Here is a 25,516-nt window from a genome sequence, read left to right on the forward strand (position 1 = left end):
CGAGCACGTACAGAGATTCTCTATGCAGAAAGAAAAGGATTTTACTGTATGTGAAAGATGGTACTATTGTACGAAGGGTTTATATGAAAAAGTTTTCCATGTGCAAACTTCGATTTATTAGATTTTACCATTTTTTAATTATTGGCAGATGGCTCCATTTTTATAGAATCAAAGTCTAGTCCACAACCTAATAGATATAGAGCAGCAAAAACAATTGATGTGATGATTTTTAGAAAAAACGCATGTCAACCGCATCAAAACTGCAAGGGTTCTGATACGTATTGGAAGCTTTTTGAGATATATTATTGCTTTATATGTTTTTAATTGTTTTACATGTTTTTAAAGGCATATTTTATTTATACATATGAATATTACTAATATACGGCAATGTATAATGGCTTGTATAAAGTTATTGTATTGGAAATGTAGGCTATAACTAAAAAGTACAATGAATTATAAGATTGAATGCAAATCCCAAAAAAATTCCAAACAAAAAAGATCCATGTCAGGTTTTGAGAATACATCCTCTCACTATAAAAGGAAGGAATTTATGGGGGACTGGTAGCTACTGAGAAAGGGACAATTAAATGCCCCGAAACACGTCTAGCTAAGACAGGACCCTGAACCTTTGAACCCTGGAAATTGGAAGATATTGCCGGACTCTCACAGTAAATATTGTTCACCACCGCGTAAAGGGTAAATGAGAGAGAGATTTCGAAAGACCACAGTTTGCAGCAAAGATCGGTCTAAATGGTCAAACATTTACCAGCGTGGGAAATGAAAACTACTACCGCTTGGACAATACTGGTTTATACCCATATAAAATCATTCAGTAGAGCAACTTTGTGGTGAGAAAAGCAATACGGTAAGACTTTTTTCGAACTTTTCCGGCAGAACATTTTTAAATTAAAATCGCAGTGTCAATATTCCAGTGGGACACCGCTGGTTTGACTATATAGCAGGACGCCGCTACATCTTGCTGGTTTACAACTTTCCAGTGTGGGACACAAAATCGACGTTGCCCCCAACTACATATTGGATTGGATTGGACTTATTTCGGGACATATGAAGTTTGTTGGCATTATTCAAGTCTGGAACTATTTTGTGTCAGAATGGAGTGAGCTATACGATCATTATAGCGATCACGTTCCCTGTGAGTTTTGTATATTCGAAAAATATCATGAATATTGCTACTATTTATGCATCAATTTATAGCATTCATAACCTTTATGTCTTTATTTGTTTTTTATGCCATTTGGGTCTAATATACTGGTGCACTATCCAGACTAGGAAGTCTTATATGCCACCAATATATTCAGCTATTATAATACATGCTATTATTTGTCAAGCATTACAGTCATTTTAACACGAGGGTATTATCCTTTTATTGTATTCTTATTACTGTTGCCATTAATGTTGTTTAATAGGCTAATACATTTCTGTGTGGTTCTAATATCTTGAGAGTGCCAGTTTTTTCACTATAAATAACAATACAGGACTCTTAAGATGCCCTGTTATTGGAATGATTATTAAAAAATTATAGGGAATATCACTGGGGTATTTTGGATTTGGAAACGTTAGACAAGAGAGACCCTGCTGCCGCTTTCTTAACTCTAGATAACTTCTGCCTGATCGCACGTCCCTGTGATGTCCACAAACCAATTGGCTATCTGCTCTATCAACTTTTGGTGTTCTTTTCTGCGCCTATCATGTTTATCACGGTTAGCGGTGAATCAGAGTTCCACGCCAGAGAGGGAGCATGAGAAAGAGATACCATATCCAAGAGAGGTCAATGGCTTCAATGTGATCAAGCTGAAATGTGGGAAAAGTTATTAAAGCAGAAGGATCGAATGAAAGGGCCAATCTATGTAGAGCAGGAGTTTTTCCATCACCAGAAATGGGTTAATGTCACCCACCAATGGAACAGATGATTTTTAAAAATTTCAGTCCCTGTCACCTATGCAGAGCAGGGGTTTATTCATGGCAAAAATGGTAAAATGTTACCCAAGTATGTAACAGAAAAATTTGTGAAATTTATTACCTGTTCAATAGGTAGAGCAGGGTAATATCACAGCCCAAATTGGTGAATGTCGCCCCCAACCATGTAACAGAAAAATTTGTGAAATTTATTAACCTGTCCAATAGGTAGAGCAGGGGTATATCGCATCCAAAAATTGGTTAATATCACCTAACTATGTAACAGAAACATTTGTGAAATGTATTAACCTGTCCACTAGGTTGAGCAGGAGTATATCACAGCCAAACAATGGTGAATTTCACCCAAAAAGGTAACAGACAAATTAGTAAAATAAAATATATGTACAAATTAAATCTTGATGTACGAGGTGGAGGGCCATATGGAGTAGGAGGTTGAGGAGGCGGTGGACATAGCGGTGTACGTGGAAGCGGTGTTGGAGGAGGATGAGGTAGCCAACACTAGTTTTTGGTTTAAATATATATTTCTTTTAAATTAGGGTTGTAACGGATCTCCTAGCACCCCGATCGGGTACCCTATGTCGATGGATGCTCCTAGTGCTTTCCGAGGACTCTAAGCACTCCACTTGACACCGTACGCACTTCAGACCCCACGAACCGCCGAACCTTGGTTGAGGTCTCACCGTCTCCTACCCACCAAGGACCTATGACAAGGCTCCAGGCTCCAGTGGGTGAACCTCTCCTAAATACAGAGAGCAGGAACAGCTTTTACAAGAGCTAGTAGTTATGCCAGGGGAGTATAGCAAATCTTCAGCGTATAGCAATCCCCCAGTTTTGATCAGTTATCCAAACACCAGTCTCAACATGATGGATAAAACAGGAACTCACTGTACTTCACATACAGCCTCTTTTAACCCTTTCAGGACCAAGCAATTTTTTACCTTAAGGACCAGGCTATTTTTTGCTAATCTGACCAGTGTCAGTTTGTGTGAATAACTTTAAAACACTTTTACTTATCCAGGCCGTTCTGAGATAATTTTTTCGTACCATATTGTACTTCATGACACTGGTAAAATGAAGTAAAAAAAAATTTTTTTTTTGCACAAAAAAATACCTAATTTACCCAAAATTTTGAAAAATTAGCAAATTTCAAAGTTTCAGTTTCTCTACTCCTGTAATACATAGTAATACCCCTAAAAATTGTGATGACTTTACATTCCCCATATGTCTACTTCATGTTTGGATCATTTTGGGAATTACATTTTATTTTTTGCGGACGTTACAAGGCTTAGAAGTTTAGAAGCATTTTTCGGAAAAATTCCAAAACCCAATTTTTAGGGACCACTACAGCTCTGAAGTCACTTTGTGAGGCTTACATAATTGAAACCACCCAAAAATGACCCCATTCTATAAACTACACCCCTCAAGGTATTCAAAACTGATTTTACAAACTTCGTTAACCCTTTAGTTGTTGCACAAGAGTTATTGGCAAATGGGGATGAAATTTGAGAATTTCATTTTTTTGCCTAATTTTCCATTTTAACCCATTTTTTTCACTAACAAGACTGTATCTTTATTGCCCTGACTCTGCCGTTTACAGAAACACCCCATATGTGGCCGTAAACTACTGTACGGCCACACAGCGGGGCGTAGAGTGAAAGGTGCGCCGTATGGTTTTTGGAAGCCAGATTTTGCTGGACAGTTTTTTTGACACCATGTCCCATTTGAAGCCCCCTGATGCACCCCTAGAGTAGAAACTCTATAAAAGTGACCCCATCTAAGAAACTACACCCCTCAAGGTATTCAAAACAGATTTTACAAACGTTGTTAACCCTTTAGGTGTTCCACAAGAGTTATTGGCAAATAGAGATGAAATTTCAGAATTTAAATTTTTGGGCAAATTTTCCATTTTACTATTTTTTTTTTCCAGTTACAAAGCAAAGTTTAACAGCCAAACAAAACTCATTATTTATGGCCCTGATTCTGTAGTTTACAGAAACACCCCATATGTGGTCGCAAACCGCTGTATGGGCAAACGGCAGGGCGCAGAAGGAAAGGGATGCCACACAGTTTTTGGAAGGCAGATTTTGCTAGACAGTTTTTCTGGGCACTATGTCCCATTTGAAGCCCCCCTGATGCACCCCTAGGTTAGAAACTCCAAAAGAGTGACCCCATTTTGGAAACTATGGGATAAGGTGGCAGTTTTGTTGGTACTATTTTAGGGTATATATGATTTTTGGTTGCTCTATATTACACTTTTTGTGAGGCAAAGTAACAAAAAATAGAAATTCTAAAATTTCATCTCCATTTGCCACTAACTCTTGTGGAACACTTAAAGGGTTAACACAGTTTGTAAAATCAGTTTTGAATACCTTGAGGGGTGTAGTTTCCAAAATGGGGTAACTTTTTGGAGTTTTTACTCTAGGGGTGCATCAGGGGGGCTTCAAATGGGACATGGTGTCAAAAATACCAGTCCAGCAAAAACTGCCTTCCAAAAACCATATGGCATTCCTTTCCTTCTGTGCCCTGCCGTGTGGCCATACAGCAGTTTACGACCAAATATAGGGGCATTTATATAAACTACAGAATCAGGCCAATAAATATTGAGTTTTATTTGGCTGTTAACCCTTGCTTTGTTACGGGAAAAAATAGGTGTTTTGGCACTGTTTTTATTTTTTATTATTTGCAACGTTCATCTGACAGGTACGATTAGGTTCTATTGTTATAGAGCAGGTTCCTACGGACGTGGCAATACCTAATATGTCTACCTTTTTTTAATTTATCTAGGTTTTACACAATAAAATCATTTTTGAAACAAAAAAAAAACATGTTTTAGTGTCTCTATAGTCTGAGAGCCATAGTTTTTTCAATTTTTAGTCGATTGTCTCAGGTTGGGTATCATTTTTGCGGGATGAGATGACGGTTAGATTGGTACTATTTTGGTGTGCATATGACTTTTTGATCGCTTGCTATTACACTTTTTGTGATGTAAGGTAACAAAAAAATTGCTTTTTTTACAACTTTTTTTTTTTTTTTTACAGTGTTCACCTGAGGGGTTAGGTCATGTGGTATTTTTTTAGAGCAGGTTCTTACGGACGTGGCAATACCTAATATGTCTACCTTTTTTTAATTTATCTAGGTTTTACACAAGAATATCATTTTTGAAACAAAAAAAAATCATGTTTTAGTGTCTCCATAGTCTGAGAGCCATAGTTTTTTCAGTTTTTAGGCGATTGTCTCATGTAGGGGCTCATTTTTTGCGGGATGAGGTGTCGGTTTGATTGGCACTATTTTGGCGTACATGCGACTTTTTTGATCACTTTTATTATCTTTTTTGGGAGGTAAGGTGGGCAAAATTTTTATTTTCTCATAGTTTGTATTTTTTAATTTTTATGGCGTTCACCGTGCGGGGAAAGTAACATGATTGTTTTATATATCAGGTCGTTACGGACGCGGCGATACCTAATATGTGTAGCGTTTTTTATTTATTTTATTTTTATTCAGTGATAAATGTTTTTTTTTTATCTTTTACTTTTTTCACTTTAAAAAAAAAAATAAATTGACCCAGACCCACTTGGTTCTTGAAGATCCAGTGGGTCTGATGTCTGTATAATACAGTACAGTACAATATACTATACAGTACTGCACTGTATTTTACTTACAGTTTGCCTGAACAGACCTATGCTTTCAGCATAGATCTGTTCAGTACCATGGACAGCAGGATGCCTGAGAAGGCATCCTGTTGCCATGGGAACCTTCCCCGTCTGTCACAACTGCGCAGACGGGGAAGGGTGAGGACGGGGCTGGCGGGGGGCTGTCTGGGAGCTCTCTCCCTCTCCCATCGGAGGCTGCAAAGGCACAGCAGCCCCCCGATCGGAGAGGGAGGGAGCTCCCTGCGCTGTTAACCTTTTCCATGATGTCAGCCGTTTATACCAGGGTGCCAGCAATGTGCTGGCACCCTGGTATACCCACTAGAAACCAACGATTATTGAAGGGGAGGCGGGCGGGGATCGCAATCCCGCCTGCTGCACCGCACGGCCCGCAACCCTCCCCCTGCACCGCCCGCCCACATAATACCATTCAGGGGTGCAGGGGGGGGGGTAAAAAAAGTTATTTGGGGAATTTTAAAGTTTCAGGGACCGCAGGGATCAGAAACTACATAAAGCGCTAAAAAAACGCAAGTCTGAATTGACCTGCAGTTTGAAGCAATCGCCGATACGGGGGGGGGGGGGGGTCACAGGACCCCCCTCGGCATTGACACTGGGTGCCTGGCTGTGTGTAACAGCCGGCACTCAGCGCTGTCACCATGTCTGCAGACATGGTGACAGTTTAATGCCATGACGTTTATACTCGTCATGGAGCACTAACTAGCAGTGCTCCATGACGAGTATACACGTCATAGGTTGGGAAGGGGTTAATCACAAACCACCAACATAATACTGCCCACAGGGTTTTGAAATACAACCAATCAATATATTACAACACATACAATGTAAGTACAGCAACCAATCGTTCAAGCCCCTAGGGGACCAGAAGGGAGACTGCGACACAGGACAGATATGTAGCAATTCAGGATGCACAGACACAACACATCCCCACAATGCATCATGGTTTCCTCCTCTCTGCCCTGGAGACAACCGAGGAGCAATCCAGTTATCTCTCAGGACAAAGGGAAATCGCCAATACACATGTGGAGACAACAGGACAGACATCACCATTTAAACACACAATGGGATAATGGCACAATGGGACAATAGAAACACACCCAGCATAACCCTCCCCTCTGTCTAGGAGACAATTGAGTCAATCTCTATATCTACCCAACTATCTCCTAAGCTGAAAAGTAACACCTCTCATAAATTACCACAACTTTGTAAGCCTACATTGTACGTACACATAACCCACATCAACCCAACCAGTATAACTTGAGGACAAACCCATCCAAAATTCACTCGAATAGGTTCAGGGGTTTAAAAGTTAGCAAAAGTATCTCAAAGTGCCGTAATCCTGGGGCAGGAGGCTGGCAAACAGCCCCCTCCAAAACACCGTGGCGAGGTTGGTTTCGTCACACATCTCCCCCTCCAAGGGAAGACTAACCAGATACCTGACCTCACGGTCAGTACCTGAGTTAGTCTGGCAGTCCAACCACAACCCCATACTGGACCTGTTGAATTTTGGGGCCTGGCTCTGTTCTGTATGTCCCCAGCTGTTGAGTGGGCATCTGCGACTCCTTGCTGCCTTGTGGTTCTCCAGCTTGGAGCTGTAGGTACTTGTTGGGCAGAGGCCGACTGCGCTCTGCCCAGATGCCAGCTCTTCCGCGGGGGTAGCCTGTGGGAAGCCCGGCTCTGGAGAAGAGGATAGGGGAGGGCAGAGGCTGACTGCGCTCTGCCCAGATTCCAGCTCTTCCGCTGGGGTAGCCTGTGGGAAGCCCGGCTCTGGAGAAGAGGATAGGGGAGGGCAGAGGCCGACTGCGCTCTGCCCAGATTCCAGCTCTTCCGCTGGGGTAGCCTGTGGGAAGCCCGGCTCTGGAGAAGAGGATAGGGGAGGGCAGAGGCCGACTGCGCTCTGCCCAGATGCCAGCTCTTTCGCTGGGGTAGCCTGTGTGAAGTCCGGTTCTGAAGAAGAGGATAGGGGAGGGCAGAGGCCAACTGCGCTCTGCCCAGATGCCAGCTCTTCTGCTGGGATGTCATCAGGGAATCCTATCCCCAGGACCTTGTTGCAGATCGGCTGTGGAGAGGAGGAATCGCTTACCTCCTCCTATCATTCTTGCAGGGTTGGTGGGGGGTCTGAACCGGCCGGCCAGCATCCCAGTAGGCCTGGTGCAGAGACCGCGGTCCCATCTGCACCATCGAAGTTAGGGGTGCTGTCCCCCTGTGGTTGGGGATAGAGACCGGTTGTCTCTTCTCTCTTTACAACACACTGCTGCTGGGGAGTCAGACCGACTGTCTCAACTCCCTGTAACGCTGCCTGGTGCTGGGTAGTGGGTGCGACCATCTCCACTCCTAGTAATGCTGGTTGCTGCAGGGACGGGGGACTGACAATCTCCTCTCCCTGTGATCCTGTCTGCCGCTGGGGAGAGAGACCGGTTGTCATCTCTCCCTGTAAGTGAAGCTGCCGATGGGGAGTCAGACAGACTGTCTGGACTCCGGGTAACGCTGGCTGTATTTGGGGATCTGGGCTGGCTACCCAGCATCCCTGTAGGGCCGGTGGAGAGACTTCGGTTCAATCTCTACCGGCCGTCGGGGGGTCTTCCCAGAACCAGTCGATGAAGTTCCCTACTATGGGAGTTGGTAGGGAAGCAGGGGGTATCGCCGGCAAGTCTTCCCAGTTGTAGGAGGGCAGATCTGGCTCTGCTTGTTGAGTAGGTTGGGGATGAACTGAGCTGAGCAGGTGTTGGTAGGTCTGCTCCAGCTCCCACTACCTTGTTACCAGGTGGGTCATGTCTTTGCTCACCTTCCTTCCATAAGCATGCATGCCCATCCGGTAGTCGTAGATGTCCCAAAACCTAGACTCCTCTGTGCTGCCAAGATCAATGTCCTCCTCCAAGGCATCCCATAGTAACCCAGGTCCATCATAATCCTCACCCTCGGGTCTGTCGTGCTCAGCCATCCAGGGGGAATGTTGAATGACATGCCACCTTAGGGCCTGGTAAGCGTCCTCTAGCCAAAGCTCCTTACATACCAGGTTCTGGAGCTCTGTTACCCAGTCATCCATGGGCTGTTCTCCCAAGAGACCCATCCGCATCGCCACACGCTTCTGTAGCCGCTGCTCATAACTGGGGAGACTCTCACCTCGCCGCCGCTGGGCATTTTCCAGGGCATCATACCAGACTTCCTTTCTGTCTGCATCCCTGTAGTCTGCGGCTGCCTCCTCCTCCTCGTCATAGAACGCTGTCCGAAGACTAGCCGATTCCATCCTGCTGTAGCCAGGGGAGCTGTACGGATACTAGCGTAGCCCTCAATATACTCCACAAACGGTGTCTCCGAACTGCTTCTCCTCACACTAGGACGCCATCCCACTGCTTGCCACCAATGTAACGGATCTCCTGGCACCCGACCGGGTACCTCCATCGATAGATGCTCCTAGTGCTTTCCGAGGACTCCAAGCACTCCACTTGACACAATACGCACTGCAGACTCCACGAACCGCCGAAGCTTGGTTGAGGTCTCGCCGTCTCCTACCCACGCTGGACCTATGACAAGGCTCCAGTGGGTGAACCTCTTCTAAATCCAGAGAGCAGGAACAGCTCTTACAAGAGCTAGTAGTTATGCCAGGGGAGTATAGCAAATCTTCAGCATATAGCAATCCCCCAGTTTTGATCAGTTATCCAAAAAACATGATGAAGGATAAAACAGGAACTCACTGTACTTCACGTACAGCCTCTTTTATTCACAAACCACTAACATAGTACTGCCCACAGGGTTTTGAAATACAACCAATCAATATATTACAACACATACAATGTAAGTACAGCAACCAATCGTTCACGCCCCTAGGGGACCAGAAGGGAGACTGCAACACAGGACAGATATGTAGCAATTCAGGATGCACAGACACAACACATCCCCACAATGCATCATTGTTTCCTCCTCTCTGACCTGGAGACAACCGAGGAGCAATCCAATTATCTCTCAGGACAAAGGGAAATCGCCAATACACATGTGGAGACAACAGGACAGACATCACCATTTAAACACACAATGGGATAATGGGACAATAGAAATACACCCAGCATATTCCTCCCCTCTGTCTAGGAGACAATTGAGTCAATCTCTGTATCTACCCAACTATCTCCTAAGCTGAAAAGTAACACCTCTTATAAATTGCCACAACTTTGTGAGCCTACATTGTACATACACATAACCCACATCAACCCAACCAGTATAACTTGGGGACAAACCCATCCAAAATTCACTCTAATAGGTTCAGGGGTTTAAAAGTTAGCAAAAGTATCTCAAAGGGCCATAATCCTGGGGAAGGAGGCTGGCAAACAGCCCCCTCCAAAACACTGGCGAGGTTGGTTTCGTCACAAGGGTATACCCCAAAAAAGTGAGAAATATCCAAATTACAACAATAAGCAATTGCACTGTAGTATAACAATGGCTGGGTAAGGCTGGTATACATGTCTGTTCTGCACAATGTACCGGATATGTCCTGTGGGATCCATGCCTGGTTCATTTTAATGAACCTGAGCTTGTCCACATTGGCTGTGGACAGGCGGCTGCACTTGTCTGTGATAACGCCCCCTGCCGTGCTAAACACACGTTCAGATAATACACTGGCTGCAGGGCAGGCCAGCACCTCCAAGGCGTAAAGGGCAAGCCATGTGCCCAATTTGGAGACCCAGAAGTTGAAGGGGGCAGACCCGTCATTCAGTACGTGTAGGCATGTGCACATATACTGCTCCACCATGTTGCTGAAATGCTGATTCCTGCCAAGACGTTCCATACCAGCTGGTGGTGCTGGTTGTTGTGGCGTGCTGACAAAGCTTTTCCACATTTCGGCCATGGTAACCCTGCCTTCTGAGGTGCTGGTGGTGCCCCAGCTTCATTGGCGACCTCTTTCTCCTCCTCTGCCTACACCTTGTGCTTCCACTGTGCTCCTGCTGTAAGGTGGTGGGAATGCCACCAGCAGCACATCTACTAGCGTGCTCTTCTACTCGCGCATCTTACGATCACGCTCCAGTGACGAAATTAAGGACCATACGTTGTCCTTGTAATGGGGATCCAGCAGCGTGGCCACCCAGTAATCAGCTTAAGTTAGAATGTGGGCAACTCAGCGGTCGTGGTGGAGACACTGCAGCATGTAATCGCTCATGTGTGCCAGGCTGCCCAGAGGCAACGACAAGCTGTCCTCTGTGGGAGGTGTATTGTCTGTGTCCTCTGTATCCCCCCAGCCACGCACCAGTGATGGCCATGAGCAGGTTTGGGTGCCACCCTGCTGTGAACACGGTTCCTCCTCCTCATCCTCTGCCTCGTCATCCTTCAGAACTGTGCCATGGCTGGACAATTGTGTACCTGGCGTTTGTGGGTGCAGGAACCCACCCTCGGAGCCACTTGTGAGTGACTGGCCGGAAACTCTATGAAATGAGCCCTCTTCCTCCTCCTCCTCCTGTGCTACATCCTCTTCCATAATCGCCAGAAGCGTTTTTTTTCCAATGAGGCATAGAAGTGCGATAGTAACGCTGAGCGTTATCGGCACTGGCCATGTTGGTGGAGTACTCAAAACAGTTCTCACATGGAGGACCAGTCGATGGTGGTGAAGTGGTGCTGTTCCGCAGAGGACTCACCCATGCGAGCTGCACCTGAAACTCCACTATCGCCTGCTGCTCACACAGTCTGACCAGCATGTGCAAGGTGAAGTTCCACCTTGTGGGCACGTTGCATATGAGGCGGTGAGCGAGAAGGCCGAAGTTACGCTGCAGCGCTGACAGGCGAGCATCAGCAGGGTGAGAACGCCGAAAGCGTGCACAGACGGCCTGCACTTTCTGCAGCAGCTCTGAGATATCGGGGTAATTTTTAAGCAACCTCTGCACCACCAAATTCAGCACATACGCCAGGCAAGGGATGTGCGTCAAACTGGCTAGTCCCAGAGCTGCTACGAGATTTCGCCCATTATCGCACACCACCAGGCCGGGCTTGAGGCTCACTGGCTCCAACCACTCATGGTCTGTTAGTCTATGCCCGTCCACAGCTCCTGCGCGGTGTGGGGTTTGTCCCCCAAACAGATGGTCTGTTATTCCATGCCCGTCCACAGCTCCTGCGCGGTGTGGGGTTTGTCCCCCAAACAGATGGTCTGTTATTCCATGCCCGTCCACAGCTCCTGCGCGGTGTGGGGTTTGTCCCCCAAACAGATACATTTTAAAACTACCTTTTTTTCGTTTACCCCTGGCTGTGCTTAATTTGGTGGTGAAGGTGTTACGCTGACCGGATGAGGAGCCGGTAGAGGATGAGGAAAGAGAACGCAACAGGAGGCAAACTGAAGGGCCCTGCAATTCTCGGTGGTGAAAGGACATGCTCTAAATTGCTATCTGCCTCAGGCCAAGCCACCACTGCATTTATCCAGTGTGCTGTTATGGAAATATAACATCCCTGACCGTGCTTACTGGGCCACGTATCCATAGTTAGGTGGGCCTTGCCACAGATGGCGTTGTTCAGTGCACACCTGATTTTGTCCTCCACTTTGTTATTCAGGGAAGGAATCGCTCACCTGGAAAAGAAGTGGCGGCTGGGCACGATGTACTGTGGGAGAGCCACCGCCATAAGGCTTTTAAAACTCTCCGTCTCCACTAGACGGAATAACAGCATTTCAAAGACCATCATTTTGAAATGCTGGCATTCAGGGCCAGTGATCGCGGGTGGGTAGGGGGGTACTTCCTCTTCCGCTCCAGTGTTTGGGAGATGGACAGCTGAATGCTTCCGTAGGACGTTGTGGAGATGCTTGGTAACCCAGGTGGTGGTGTTGCTGGCAGATCCTCTGTTTGCGGGGTAACAGGTGGCACTGTCACTCCAAAGGTGGATGAAGAGGCCGAGACTGCAGCAGAAGAGGAAGCAGGAGGAGCCAGAGACCTTTCTTGGTTTTTGAGGTGTCTACTCCAATGCAGCTTGTGCTTTGCACTTAGATGCCTGGTTATGCAGGTTGTGCTCAAGTTGAGAATGTTTATGCCTCGCTTCAGGCTCTGATTGCACAATGTGCAAACCACTCGTGTCTTGTCATCAGCACATTGTCTGAAGAACTGCCACAACGGGGAACTCCTTGGAGCTGGCTTTGGTGTGCTCGGTCCCTTTCTGCATTGGGCAGTAGCAGTTGTACTGTCTAGGGACGGCCGCTCCGCTTTTGCACCCTGTTCCCTCTTCTGCTGTTTTTCTGGCTCTGTGCGACCACCGCCTCTTCCTCCGAACTACACGTCACTCCCATGATCTTGATTCCATGTAGGGTCGAGGACCTCATCGTCCTACACATCATCTTCCACCCAGTCTTCACCCCTGCCCCCCTTGTCGGTCTGCACTCTGCAGAAAGCCACAGCATTTGGCAACTGTGTTTCGTCATCATCTGAGACGTGCTGTGGTGGTCCTCCCATGTACTCCTCTTGAAACATAAGTGGTTGGGCATCGGTGCACTCAATCTCTTCCACTTCTGGGGCAGGGCTATGTGGATGGCCCTGTGAAACCCTGCTAGCAGAGTCTTCAAAAAGCAGAAGAGACTGCTGCATGACTTGGGGCTCAGACTGCTTGGCTGATTTGCAAGGGGGTGAGGTGAAAGACTGATGGACATCGGCTGCAGGTGCTAACTCTGATCTTTCAGCAGGAGACTGCTTGGGAGACAATGTGAAGGAACTGGAGGCACTGTCAGCTATCCAATCTACTATCGCCTGTCAATGGTGAGGAGAGAAGAGAGATGGGCGGCACTGCCAGACGTCACAATGTATATGTATGTGTACCCGGTCCTAAACTACCTGTCCCTTTAAACCGCCAATGGCACAGCCTCAACAGCAAGTAATGTAACAGTATAAAGAATAATAGAATAGCATATGGTGCAAAGCAAAATAGGAAGTCGGCGGTGACGGTCGTTTCGCGCTAACTTGCGCTTTGTCGGGCCAGTGACATAGTTGCACTAACACGCGCATCTTATACACATCCCTGCGTCCGGTTGTCAAAGTAACCAAGACGCTTGACTTCCTTGCAACCGCCCATACGATCCAGCCCAGCTGAATATAGTAACTCCTATGCGGCATAAGGGGAAAAGGTCAGACAAATACGCTTAAATCATTTCTATCATTGAGTCTCAAAGGGCCTGAGGCATCAGCTTTTATTATCTACTTGGATTCCCTCTGTAGGAGTTCACGGTGCCTGTCCCCACCTCGGGATCTAGATGGCACCTGTTTAATCCCTGCAAAGGAAATGCACTGTGGATTACCACAATGTTCATTGCAACCGTGTTCAATGAGCCTAGTACAGCCCTTGCCTGTTTTAAGGGAATTTTGATACGCTCTAAACCTCTCAAAGAAGGGGCGGATTGTTTTCCTTATGTAGAAGGCCCACTAATGACAGGTGATCAAGTAGACGACATAGTTACTTCTGCAGGTGATGAATTGTGTGACTCTGTGTGAAACCTCACCAAAAGACAGGTATTTCCTTTGATTGTTATAATTGCAGAAGGAGCAATTCCCACATTAGAATTTACCCTCTGGTCTACTGGATGACAGCCAATTGCTGGTCGCTTTATTCCTGAATCTACTCCTTAAAATTTGATCCTTTATAGTGTGACACTTTTTAAAGGCTATAAGTGGTCTATTATTTGCAATCCCTTCCAACCCTTCCTCATTTTTCAAGATCCCAATTGTTACAAATGGCAATGTTTAATGAGACTTTCTGTGGGACTGAATTTGAATGTAAAAACAAATCTCTCTGTTTCACTACCAACATTTCTCCTTTTCCTGTGCAATAACTTTTGTTGGGTGAAGGAACCTGCTTTCTTTCTGGCTGTGTCTACATCCCTCTCCTTGTATCCTCTGTCAAGTAATCTACCTTTTAGTTCCTCTAGGCTCTGACTGTCTATTGTATCCCTGTATTAAGTGTTGTTTATACGTTTTATCCGCATCAATTGGGCATAGGGTAAAGACTTCTTGACACTGTCCGGGTGGAAGCTTTTGTGGTGCAAAAGGGAGTTTGTAGCTGTGGGCTTACGGTGGCCGCTGGTATGCATGCCATCCTTTCCAGCATCTACATTCACATCCAAGAACTCAAGAGAATGACCCCCAAAATTGAGGGTAAATCTCATGTTCATGCTGTTGCTGCTATTCAGATAAGAAACAAAATCCCTACATTGCATCTCAGTACCCGACCATATCATGAATACATCGTCGACATATCTCAAGTACAACTCAAGTATGGGTTGGCCGTAGTGAAGACGTACCTGTCCTCAAATACGGTTAAGAACAAATGAGCATACGTGCAAGATACAGGCGTACCCATAGAGGTTCCTACTTTCTGCCTGTACCATTGATTGTCAAATGTAAAAAAAACATTACTGGAGAGGATGACTGTGAGTGCTTCTGCAATAAATTGGCAATATGTTTTTTTTTTTATCAGTTTTACCTAACACCTGATTGATTGCTTGAACCCCTATGTCATGTGGTATCCTGGTATATAGGCTTTCCACATCCAGTGACACCAATGCGAGTCCCTCGCGCCACTCAAAATGATTGATGGCCCGGAGGAAGTCGCTAGTGTCACTTAAATATGTTACTAGATCCTATACCCGCCACAATGGGGCGGCCTGGATGGGCTGTGAGGGATTTGTGTATTTTCGGAACAAAATACCAGGCTGGCTTATTGGGATGCTGTGGTACCAACTTCTCAAACATATTGGAGGGCAAAAAATCTGCAGCTACGTATTTAGAAACAAATTATTTTAACAGACAACAAACCTATTGTGGGATCCTTCCCTAATTTTTCATACGTGGTCGTGTCATCAAGCTGCCTATTCGCCTGACTGATGTAGTAATTCTTAGTTAGTAAAACCACATTGCCCCCCTTGTCGGCGGGCTTGACAACGACATCTTCTAAACTACCCAGCCACTTCATGGTGGCTTTTTCTTGGGCAGTATATTCTTATACATAGCGGGATAGATGAAGGCTTTTACATCTCTCATCAAACACTTCTGGAAGATGTCGATGCCACAGCCATATGATCTGTTATATGGCTGGCCTGCTCCTCTGCTGGTTCTTTTCGTCGGTTGGATCCAGCAGAGGAGCAGGCTACACAGTGAGTAGACCAAACACCTCATACTAGCCCCAGATCACCCCCCTGAACCCCAATTAACCCTTTGATCACCCCTTTGTCAATCACTAGTGAAAGGAAAAAAGTGATCAGTGTAAACTGTCACTTTTTTTTTTCACTGGTATTGACCGTTAGGTTTTAGGTATAGTTTAGGCCCCTTGGTTAGGTAGTTTAGGGATCGGTTAGCGCCCAGCCCACCGCACCGCAGTCACTGATTCGCTGATTAGCGTATCGCTAATCAGCATTTGTACTTTTATAGTATCTGGAAGTGATCAAAACTGATCACGGTCAGATCTATAATTGTATTAGTGTCACTTTAGTTCGCCCTCCACCCAAAACGCAGTGTTTGCCCGATCAGGCCTGATCGGTCGCCCACACGTGCGTTCACCCCCGCCCGCCCCACCACAGTGACAAAAAAATTATTTTTTTTGATCACTGCACATTCACTTTACACGCGCTGCGGCGATAAAAAAATCAGTTTTGATATTTTTATCAACCGCAGCGGCCTCCGGTACTTCGCTAGCCTCCCCTTTGTAAGACAGGCTTGCTTTTTTTTCTTGGGTAGTCTCAGGGAATACCCCTAAATTTAGTTGCCCAAAATGTCAAACAGGGGGTATTCTTCTGAAGAGGCCTACAGGCTTCTGATCCAGTCGGATGAGGAATGGGAACCCTCATCTGATGAATCCAGCGGGTCAGAATACAAACCTGTAGAAAGCAGTGGCTCTCTGACCCAAAGTTCGGACGAGGAGGCTGAGGTCCCTGATAGCACCAGGCGTACCCGGCCCCGTGTCGCTAGACCACAGGTTGCGCAGGATACGCTTCAAGAGCAGCAGAGTGGGGCTGGTGCTGTCGGATTACGTGGTGAGGCATACACCAGCAGCCCAGCCCTCCCTGGACCTAGTACCAGCACTGCCGTAGAACATGGTGAAGTAGCGAGCACCAGAAGGGCAGTTGAAGCTGGTACGGTGGCACGTGCAGTAGTGACCCCGTCGCAGCCACCGAAAAGACGTGCCCGTAGAGCCCCTAGAATCCCTGAGGTGCTGGCAAACCCTGATTGGCAGTCCCCAACTTCAGCCGCACCTGTAGTTTTCCCTTTCACTGCCCAGTCTGGAGTTCGGGTTGAGACAGCTCAGATCGGTTCGGCCCTGGGATATTTTGAGCTGTTCTCGACTGCGGAGCTCTTAGACATAGTTGTGGCCGAAACAAACAGGTATGCCACACAATTTATAACCGCTAACCCGGGAAGCTATTATGCCCAGCCTTTCCGGTGGAAACCAGTCCAAATTTTCGAAATTAAAACTTTTCTGGGCCTCCTCCTCAACATGGGTCTAACTAAAAAGCATGAATTGCGGTCATATTGGTCCACGAACCCAATTCATCACATGCCCATGTTCTCTGCTGCTATGTCCAGGGCACGTTTTGAGGCCATCCTGCGTTTCCTGCACTTTAGCGACAACACCGCCTCCCGTCCCAGAGGCCACCCTGCTTTTGACCGGCTCCACAAAATTCGGCCCCTCATAGACCATTTCAACCTGAAATTTGCAGATTTGTATACCCCAGAGCAAAACATCTGCGTAGACGAGTCCCTGATACATTTTACCGGGCGCCTTGGCTTCAAACAATACATCCCAAGCAAGCGCGCCCGGTATGGGGTCAAATTGTATAAGCTCTGTGAAAGGGTCACAGGCTATACCCACAAATTTCGGATCTATGAGGGAAAAGATCAGACCCTGGAGCCGGTCGGTTGCCCTGACTACCTGGGGAGCAGTGGGAAGACAGTTTGGGACTTGGTGTCACCCTTATTCGGCAAGGGGTACCATCTTTATGTGGACAATTTTTACACAAGTGTGGCCCTCTTTAGGCATTTGATTCTAGAACGGATTGGCGCCTGTGGCACCGCGCGAACTAGTCGCGCGGGCTTCCCCCAACGGCTCGTTACCACCCGTCTTGCAAGGGGGCAGAGGGCCGCACTGTGTAACGAAGAACTGCTCGCGGTGAAATGGAGAGACAAGCGTGACGTTTACATGCTCTCCTCCATTCACGCAGACACGACAATACAAATTGAGCGAGCAACCCGTGTCATTGAAAAGCCCCTCTCAGTCCACGACTATAATTTGCTCATGGGAGGGGTGGACTTCAATGACCAGATGTTGTCTCCGTATTTAGTTTCCCGCAGAACCAGACGCTGGTATAAGAAGGTGTCTGTATATTTAATTTAATTGGCTCTGTATAATAGTTTTGTTCTCTACAGTAAAGCTGGGAGAACTGGATCCTTCCTCAAATTTCAGGAAGAGATCATCGAGAACCTCCTGTACCCAGGAGGTTCCGTGGCCCCATCCACCAGTGTAGTTAGCCGTCTACACGAGCGACATTTCCCCAATGTCGTTCCTGGTACCTCAACCCAACCGTCACCCCGAAAAAGATGTTGTGTCTGTAGCAGGAGTGGAATAAGGCGTGACACCCGCTATTTCTGTCCTGACTGTCCTGACCACCCTGCCCTATGCTTTGGAGAGTGTTTCCGGAAGTACCACTCACAGGTACACTATTAGCATAGGGATCACATCTCACCAGGACAGGCACACAGGGCTATTGGGGCCCATTCACTCACACAGCTGCTGCAAACGTCTCCTTTCACCTGGGACAAAGTGCATAACGCACTTCGCCACATCTTTGGGCGATTTGCGCTTTGCACATTGACCCATGGGGAAGGAGATGTTTGTTCTATAAAGGTAAAAAAAAAAACACCAGTAAGCCAAAAGGTTAATGTTTAGTTCAAAAAGTTAAAGTTTATATAGTCTGTTCCAAAGTTAATAAAATTATTGCGTTGCGGCCTGTTTTTTTTTTTTTTTTTTACCTTCTAGGTGGACCAACCGATCGACTAGCTGCAGCACTGATGTGCATTCTGACAGAAGCATTGCGCTGCTGTCAGATTACACGCAAGTCGGTGTATGCGGCGCTGTAAGACGAGATTTCTCCTCTGCAGTAACAGATACGTTTGCCGAGGCATACGAGCTGAGGAGGAGGCGGCGTTCCTATGCTTTGGCAAACACTTTGTATATAAAAAAAATAAAAAATCCCGGCAATGATTTATTCATCCACATCGATTGATGTGAATGGAGAAATCTGGTTTGCCAGGGCATACGAGCTAAGTGGGTATGGATGTTGGGCGGAGCTCCTATGTCCTGGCAGACGCCTTTCCCCTCCTTTTTTTTTTTTTTTTTTTGGGCAGAGATTTTTTCATCCACATTGCTCGATGCGAATGAAGAAATCTGTGCCGTTCATTTTTTTCTTTCAGCCCAGAGGCTGAACGGAAAAAAAAATCTCATTACCTGTATGCTCAATATAAGGAGAATAGCAGAAACTCCTAATGCTGGCTACTCATGTAATGATTGCGGAGACCCTCAAATGCCAGGGCAGTACAAACACCCCACAATTGACCCCATTTTGGAAAGAAGACACCCCAAGGTATTCGCTGAGGGGCATATTGAGTCCATGAAAGATTTAAATTTTTGTCCTAAGTTAGCGGAAAGTGAGACTTTGTGAGAAAAAACAAAAAAAATATCAATTTCCGCTAACTTACGCCCAAAAAAAAAAATTTCTATGAACTTGCCAGGCCCCTCATTGAATACCTTGGAGTGTCTTCTTTCCAAAGTGGGGTCACATGTGGGGTATTTATACTGCCCTGGCTTTTTAGGGGCCCTAAAGCGTGAGAAGAAGTCTGGGATCCAAATGTCTAAACATGCCCTCCTAAAAGGAATTTGGGCACCTTTGCGCATCTAGGCTGCAAAAAACTGTGACGCATCTGGTATCGCCGTACTCAGGAGAAGTTGGGGAATGTGTTTTGGGGTGTCATTTTACATATACCCATGCTGGGTGAGAGAAATATCTTGGCAAAAGACAACTTTTCCCATTTTTTTTATACAAAGTTGGCATTTGACCAAGATATTTTTCTCACCCAGCATGGGTATATGTAAAATGACACCCCAAAACACATTCCCCAACTTCTCCTGAGTACGGCGATACCAGATGTGTGACACTTTTTTGCTGCCAAGGTGGGCAAAGGGGCACATATTCCAAAGTGCACCTTTTGGATTTTGCAGGCCATTTTTTACACATTTTGATTGCAAAGTACTTCTCACACATATGGGCCCCTAAATTGCCAGGACAGTATAACTACGCCACAAGTGACCCCATTTTGGAAAGAAGACACCCCAAGGTATTCTGTGAGGGGCATGGCGAGTTCCTAGAATTTTTTATTTTTTGTCACAAGTTAGCGGAAAATGATGATTTTTTATTTTATTTTTTTCTTACAAAGTCTCATATTCCACTAACTTGCGACAAAAAATAAAAAATTCTAGGAACTCGCCATGCCCCTCACAGAATACCTTGGGGTGTCTTCTTTCCAAAATGGGGTCACTTGTGGCGTAGTTATACTGTCCTGGCAATTTAGGGGCCCATATGTGTGAGAAGTACTTTGCAATCAAAATGTGTAAAAAATGGCCTGCAAAATCCAAAAGGTGCACTTTGGAATATGTGCCCCTTTGCCCACCTTGGCAGCAAAAAAGTGTCACACATCTGGTATCGCCGTACTCAGGAGAAGTTGGGGAATGTGTTTTGGGGTGTCATTTTACATATACCCATGCTGGGTGAGAAAAATATCTTGGTCAAATGCCAACTTTGTATAAAAAAAATGGGAAAAGTTGTCTTTTGCCAAGATATTTCTCTCACCCAGCATGGGTATATGTAAAATGACACCCCAAAACACATTCCCCAACTTCTCCTGAGTACGGCGATACCAGATGTGTGACACTTTTTTGCAGCCTAGGTGGGCAATGGGACCCACATTCCAAAGTGCACCTTTCAGATTTCACCGGTCATTTTTTACACATTTTGATTGCAAAGTACTTCTCACACATATGGGCCCCTAAATTGCCAGGACAGTATAACTACGCCACAAGTGACCCCATTTTGGAAAGAAGACACCCCAAGGTATTCTGTGAGGGGCATGGCGAGTTCCTAGAATTTTTTATTTTTTGTCGCAAGTTAGTGGAATATGAGACTTTGTAAGAAAAAAAAAAAATAATAATAATAATCATCATTTTCCGCTAACTTGTGACAAAAAATTAAAAGTTCTATGAACTCACTATGCCCATCAGCGAATACCTTAGGGTGTCTACTTTCCGAAATGGGGTCATTTGTGGGGTTTTTCTACTGTTTGGGCATTGTAGAACCTCAGGAAACATGACAGGTGCTCACAAAGTCAGAGCTGCTTCAAAAAGCGGAAATTCACAGTTTTGTACCATAGTTTGTAAACGCTATAACTTTTACCCAAACCATTTTTTTTTTATCAAAGACATGTAGAACTATAAATTTAGCAAAAAATGTATATATGGATGTCGTTTTTTTTGCAAAATTTTACAGCTGAAAGTGAAAAATGTCATTTTCTTGCAAAAAAAATCGTTACATTTTGATTAATAACAAAAAAAGTAAAAATGTCAGCAGCAATAAAATACCACCAAATGAAAGCTCTATTAGTGAAAAGAAAAGGAGGTAAAATTCATTTGGGTGGTAAGTTGCATGACCGAGCGATAAACGGTGAAAATAGTGTAGTGCCGAAGTGTAAAAAGTGGCCTGGTCATGAAGGGGGTTTCAGCTAGCGGGGCTGAAGTGGTTAAATGTGTCCCTCTCCACAACCTCACCCTCTCTCTCCTGCAGGTTTATGTCAGTGAGCAACTCTAAACAGCCAATCTCTTCTACATTAAAAGGGTCGGCGATGTTAAACCCCAAATAACTAGTATGGGCTGGAATTTCTCCCTGTTTAATGGGTCGCTGGTGAGATGGTAGATCTTTAAACATTTTCTTTAAATAGAGCTTACGGACAGCCCTATGCAGATCCACTTCAAATCCTACCGGGTCGAATTGTTCGACCAGACTGTACCCCAGCCCCAGATTGAGGGCTGAGATGCAGTCCGGAGACAACTCATGATTAACAACTATGTTCTGTTTCATTCGTGTGTCCTTATTTCCAGGAGATGAAATTAACGTTTCCAAGAGACCTGTCTCCTCCTTCTGGTTTGGTTTTCTCCCTTCTCTTATTTCTCCTTCTTACCCCTCTTTGGGTTTTCTTCCTAAAGGGTCAACTCCAGTGGTGCTGTTAATTTGGCCTCCTTCGGAGGCATTGGAGTTGGAATCTGTGGTCCAGAATTCACTTCTGGTTCTATGCACAGGACGCCTCTTGCGCTGCTTCCGTTTATTCCATTCGAATACTCTTCCATTCTCATAGTCCCACTTATCTCTTAGGAACTTATCTTTTTTCCTCTCTTTTATTTCCACTTGTGTCAAAATTAACTTTTTGTTCAATTTGTTCTCAAAATTGAGATATTGGGTGTCGGTTAATCTCACTTTAAGCTCGTCTTTCATTTTTTCCAATTGCTCATTAACAGCCGCATATTCAGCCTTGTCTTGCTGAAGCACCAGCTGAAATATTTGCATGGAGAAATTAATGTGCATGTCTTTCCATTTGACAACAAAGGTGTCATCATCCTCATATTGCATGAGTTCCTTATAGATCCTCAGTCCTCTGGGAACTCTTTGACTTTCCTTTTATGATGTTAACCTTCCAAAAAAAGACCCACCACCTTATCAGCCAGCTGTGTTATTCTATATTCCAGCGACTTAACGCTCATGGACTGGAGCGTATCTTGGTGGTTGCAATCTTCAAAAAAAAGCACCTGCTCCTTCTCTGCCCATATTCAGACTAGGTGTTGAATCTTCGGACGCCATGGGTACAGAATGTGTGTATGTCAAAAATAGCCGGCGTGCACTACCAACTAAAATCCATAGAACATCACTGGTGAGGAGAGAAGAGAGATGGGCGGCACTGCCAGACGTCACAATGTGTATGTATGTGTACCTGGTCTTCAAGTACCTGTCTCTTTAAAACGTCAACTGCGGTGCACAGCCTCAACATCAAGTAATGTAACAATATGTACAGTAAAGGATAGTAGAATAGGCCGCACTAACCTTTTATTAGTACAAAAGATAAAATGTTGCGTAGGAGTTACTATATTCAGCTGGGCTGGATCGTATGGGCGGTCGCAAGGAAGTCCAGTGTCTTAGTTGCCTTGACAACCGGACGCAGTGACTTGTATAATATGCGCATGTTAGCGCAACTATGTCACTGGTCCGACGAAGTGCAAGTTAGCGCGAAACGGCCGCCGCCGACTTCACCTGTGTTGCTTCGCACCATATGCTTCAGCCCAAAGATTTTATCTTTTGTACTAATAAAAGGATTGTCTTATCTATGCTGGTGAGTGCCGCCTATTCTATTATCCTTTATACTGTTACTATCGCCTGTACTTGTTCGGGCCTCACCATTTGTAGAGCCGCATTAGGCCCGACCAAATAACGCTGAAGGTTCTGTCGCCTACTCTCACCTAAGGAAGGTGTTTCACTTGTGCGTGTAGCTGGCACAGATCGACCACGTACTCTCCCTGCAACAGGAGCTCCACCAGCAGCACCACGACCGGGGCCGCGTCCCTTATTCAATGCTCTCCTCATTCTCAGCAAATGTAGGATCTTGCCCAAAATGTTTTTTTTTTTTTTTTTTTAATAACAGAATATAACAGCAGTATCTAATCCGTGTATTTCACACTGACATGCAGAAAAGGCTACAAACTTAGTATTTTGCCAAGAATGGGTGTTTTTTTTTAATAGCAGAATATAACAGCAGTATCTAACAAGTGTATTTCACAGTGACAGATGCAGCAAAGGCCGCAAATTTAGTATTTTGCCCAAAAAGGGTGTTTTTTTAAAACCCAGAAAATTATTGCAGTGTTTCAAGATTATACTTCACACTGACAAATGCAGCATAGGCCCCAGATGTAGGGTATTGCCATAAATGGGTGCTTTTTTAAACCCATAGAATTATTGCAGTATTTCAAGCTTGTATTTAACACTGACAGATGCAGCAAAGGATGCAAATTTAGTATTTTGCCCAAAAAGGGTGTTTTTTTTAAACCCAGAAAATTATTGCAGTATTTCAACCTTATATTTTACACTGATAAATGCTGCAAAGGCACAATATGTAAGATATTGCCAAAAAATTGTGTTTTTTTACTGCAATAATTTTCTTGGTTTATTTCAAGCTTTCACACTAACAAATGCAGCATAGGCCCCAGATGTAGGGTATTGCCAAACATGGGTGCTTTTTTAAACCCAGAAAATTATTGCAGTATTTCAAGATTGTATTTCACACTGACAAATGCTGGAAAGGCCACAGATGTAGGGTCTTGCAAAAACTAACAGACGGATAAAAGTTATTTTTCTGTGTCAGTGGGCTCAGGGCAGGGTAAAAAGATTGTGCACTGCACCCACAAAACTAAATCTAGGTACATCTCAGAGTTAACAAGCACTTCAGATTAAAGATTCTGTCCTATTCTCTCCCTCACAGCAGCAGCATCCTCTTCCTACACTAATCAGAGCAGAGTGAAGCGCAGCGCTACGTGACTCCAGCTTATATAGAGACTGGGTCACATGCTGCACTGGCCAATCACAGCCATGCCATTAGTAGGCATGGCTGTGATGGCTTCTAAGGGCACACAAGTTAAGCGCTTGTTGATTGGTTGCTCTGCAGCTTTTCAAAAAGCGCCAGTAAATCCTAAAATTCGGTACGAACCCAAACTTTACAGTTCGGGTTCTCTCAACCCTAGTAGGGGCTCATTTTTGCGGGAAGAGATGACAGTTTGATTTGTACTATTTTGCAGTACATACAACTTTTTAATCACTTTTTAATACAGTTTTTTGGGGAAGTGAGGTGAACAAAATTTTAATTCCATCATAGTTTATTTTTATTTTTTATGATGGCCACCATGTGGGAAAAGTTGCATGATCATTTTATACAGTGACAAATAAACAAATGCACCCAATGCTAACTAGAAAAACAAAAAGAAAAACTGACTAAAAAAACCCACAAAACTAAAAAGACAAATTAACAATCAATCTGAAGCAAAATTGCAGTCCAGAATCAATCTTCATTTATTGCGCTGTGGTCTTTATTGTGAGGTGGGCACCTTTCACAATTTACTGAAAACCAAACAAAAAGAGAAAACCACGCTTCTCAGAATAGGTATAAGTTCACATTAGGAGTGAAAAAGGAGTGTCTTTGCGATGTTATTCTTTAGTATTCTGCATGGATTATCACAAAAGTCGATGCTCTAATCTCCTAGAGAACAGAAGAAATAGCCCGATGATGAGAGGACGTGCACATTTTATATGATAGTTGTTTTATGGATCTTGTGAGTAGAATAAATCCTTGTATTTAAACTCAGTTGGCAGTACTTCACTATGTCAGGCTGTTTCTTCTTTTCTCTAGGAGATTAGAGCATCGACTTTTGTGATAATCCATGCAGGATAGTGAGGAATAGCATTGCAAAGACACTTCTTTTTCACTCCTAATGTGAATTTATACCTATTCTGAGCAGCTTGGTTTTCTCTTTTTGTTTGATGATCCTTTTATAGATCAGGCCACATGTGTAGTCTATTTTATTATGTTTGATTTGTACCCAGACCCACTTGGTTCTTGAAGATCCAGTGGGTCAGATACCTGTACAGTACACTGCGGTACATTGTATAGTGTACTGGAGTATATTGAACTCACACTAAGTCTGATCAACCTCCTGCCTGTGGCAGGACCAGGCTCAAATATGCCATGGTTGCCATGGTAACCATTGGGACGCTGCCACAGCAACGGAGCGGCCTGATGAGGGAGGGAGCTACGGTCCGAAGTTTGGAAGGGGTT

General features: G+C 45.0%; 1 protein-coding gene across 1 annotated transcript in view; it reads left to right on the top strand.

Moving 5' to 3' along the window:
- Positions 1-25,516, top strand: part of OSGEPL1 (O-sialoglycoprotein endopeptidase like 1) — a 505,200-nt gene that overhangs the window by 50,357 nt on the left and 429,327 nt on the right. The gene's annotated exons all lie outside the window — the stretch shown is intronic.

This window comes from Bufo gargarizans, chromosome 8, assembly GCF_014858855.1.
Source record: "Bufo gargarizans isolate SCDJY-AF-19 chromosome 8, ASM1485885v1, whole genome shotgun sequence".
Taxonomy (NCBI): domain Eukaryota; kingdom Metazoa; phylum Chordata; class Amphibia; order Anura; family Bufonidae; genus Bufo; species Bufo gargarizans.